Consider the following 3,358-nt stretch of genomic DNA (forward strand, 5'->3'; position numbering starts at 1 on the left):
CCCCTTCCTCCCCCCTCGAAAAAAGAATACGGCAGATTTATTGCAAGAACAATGTATGTTTTACCAGGTAAATGTACACTTTAGCCCTCTCATGCGGAATTTACTTGACCTATTTCGCACATCCGGGGTCTTAATTCTCTGTAAGGTCATTGGGTCTCCATGACGTTTTGGGACGACGGAGATTGAGTCGTTGAAATTTTTTTCTCCAAATTACCTTGCAATATGCAGGCTTGTGTGCTTGTGTTGTCTTTCTACCTGTATTAGTTTAGTTTTAGTTTTAGTTAGAGGTTTACAGCACTTGTAACACACATAGGTCAAATGTTATAGATATACGTGCCGAAATTTGGAAGTGTTAATAGAGAGTAACATATTAGATCTATACACCAACGAAGGAGGAGAGATAAGGGCGATAGATGTTTCATAGGAAAAAGAAGTAAACCACATCATAGCACCCGACAACCACCAATATCTATAAAACATTATGAGTAGATATTTATTCAGCACAATTCTAAAAGTGAATGTACGAACAACAAGAATCTGTAATCTTAATGCAGATGCACAAGGCTTAAAGTGAGCACAACCCAAGTTTATGAAATCTGCCTATCCTTAATCCGCATGGCCTTGTACCAAACGCAAGATACGAGCGCTATAAGTCAGTGGTAGTGTTCGGAGAGCAAGTCCACTCGATCGTGTTGCTTTTGCAGGCGTTGTCTACAATGATTGTGCTCCTAGCTTTGCAACAGTTTGATGAGAAAAAATTGTTTGGTATCACGAATGGTAATTTGTTCCATTGTAGCATGTGTGAAAGTGGGAAAAGGGAATGTGAGCGTATGAGTGTACGTGAGTTTATGCTTTTCTGAGTATTTTTGTGTTTATATGTGAGCTCGGGAGAGAAATAAAACGGCTGGGTTGAACGGGAATAATATCGTGCATATTATGCTTTTTATATGTTTGTTCATGTTGAATCTCAGGCGGTTTTAGGGGGAGGAGAGGGTGGATAACAAGGGATGTTTATACGTATACAATGCCATGAAGATACGGCAACTAATAAAGAAGTTACAGTGAAGAGGGAGACAATTAGAGAGAGAGAGAGAGAGAGAGAGAGAGAGAGAGAGAGAGAGAGAGGGAGAGAGGAGAGGAGAGGGAAAGAGAGTGAGAAAGACATACTCACAAACACAGGGTTACACAAAAGAAGCCTGCTTATTTCAAGATATATTTATAAGATAGATAGATAGATATATAGATAGATAGATAGATAGATAGATAAATAGATAGATAAATAGATAGATAGACAAAGGAACAAAACAGATTAAGAGGTACAAAACAAATTTGTGGCACAATATGGGTTTTCCCGTGACAAAGAAACAGCATATCGTCGGTAATATGTTCAATTCTTCTAAACCCAGAATGCAACATTTTTTCAGGAGAAAAAAAATGTTTCGTTTCTTTTAACATTGTAGCCACATGATATGTCTTTTCTTTTAAAAAAATTGTTATCACGTAAATGTCACCTACAACACAGATGTAACTGCGATTAGAAAAAAAATAGGATTAGTATAATATAATGTGGACAACTCGTCGACGATATAGATAGATCTCCAGATAACCAAGTAATTTTTAGTTTTAGTAGATTAAGTGTTTTACTGCACTTGCAACACAATACGGTCATAATATAAGTGCCGAAAACTAGATGTGTCACAAGAGAGTAACAAACACAAAAAAGAAGGAGAGATAAGGACGATAGATGTATGATAGGAAAGAAGAAGCAAACCACACCAGAGCACCCATCAACCACCCATCTTGATAACAATGCAGATAGATCAACCAAACTTGGGGAAAATAGACAGCATACAAAGCCTCCACAAAAAACAAACGAAGATACCCGACTAGAACTCTGGCCGACAAAATAAGCCCACCGCCCCTCACTAAATAGCGTGTACCTCGAGGGTTGAACGGAAGTGCACAAGCAAGAAAGGTTCCAAAAGATGTAATCACAAGTTCCCCGAACCTATCTGCATGAGAGAATCCTGTCTGTCTTGATCGCACATGTCTACTGGTGCCAGGGAAGTGGAGAAAAGGTGAAACATTCGATCCGTGTGAACCACATGCTCTGGGTCAGCCGGGGACTTTCGCTGTCGAAGAAGAGCGTCTTTGGTGTTGTGAAGCCCTAGACTTTTTGTTTTGTTTGTTTTGATAAGTGTTTTACGGCGCACGCAACGGCGTAAGATCATATGAGCGCGCGGGACACATTAATGTAACATTTTCAGTTTGGTAGGAATTCATTTTGAATTTTGCCCGGGTGGCTGCCGAAGCCTGCTCTTGTCGATTTTGGACCACCAATGGATCTTTAACGTGCGCAACTTGCTCACAGGACCTCCAAGATTTGTCGTCCTATCCGAGAAGACTAGATGTTACATCTTACTTTTCTAAAGGTTCAAAGGTGTTGCTGAAAGACAGCCGTAATAAGGAGACAAGGAGTAGCAGTAGAAAGATTGCAGAACGAGTCCGGAGCCCTGAGGAAGGAGCACATAAGACTGAGAAAATGAAAAAAAGAAAAGGTCATAGAAGAAACGTCTTAACATAATGATGCCGACATCTGTGCTATTGACATTTTAATATTATGGGATTGGTGTACCGTCTGTCTAAATAGTGGGAGCAAAAACCTTTTAAAAGATAACGAATTTCAGAAACCAAACGAAACGTTTTTGTCTCTGGTGGCAACTCTATTTCATTAAATTTAGAATGTCGACGACCCTTTTTGCAAGCTTTGGGCGAGCACATCATATTTGTAAATAACCAGAATGTTGTCAATGTACGTCTGGTACGCCCAAAAAGATTAATAAAATTATTATTTCCCTCGGCTTTGGACAAAATGCTTGTTCGCGAGACGCCATCTTTCTTTAAAAACTTCCTTCCTGCCCCATTCGCCCTTTTTCCAAGCTAATTTTTTCTGTTTTTTTTTCTTCGAATATCACAACAAGGTCACGATAACTGAGATCTTCTTCTGACCGGAAGCAATAAACACGCGGTGTGCAATCAGCAGAGACGAACATCTGTTAGCGTCTTGACCAGTCGATGTCTTTGAGCGTGTACATAAATGATCAAAGGGGACAATAAACTTAGTGGTAGGCTTTAAGGGTACCATGCTCGCATGCAAAGGTTTTTTTGGGGGGTTTCTTTTTATTATAAAAATAAGATAAGATTATTTCTTCTTTTGGAAGTAGATGAAAGTAAATGAGTTAGAGAAAGACATTTTGACTCGCGAGCTCGAGCGCACATGTGTACGCGCGCACACACACACACACATACACACACACACACACACACACACACACACACACACACACACACACACACA

The sequence above is a fragment of the Aplysia californica genome, unplaced genomic scaffold, assembly GCF_000002075.1.
Source record: "Aplysia californica isolate F4 #8 unplaced genomic scaffold, AplCal3.0 scaffold00342, whole genome shotgun sequence".
NCBI lineage: Eukaryota > Metazoa > Mollusca > Gastropoda > Aplysiida > Aplysiidae > Aplysia > Aplysia californica.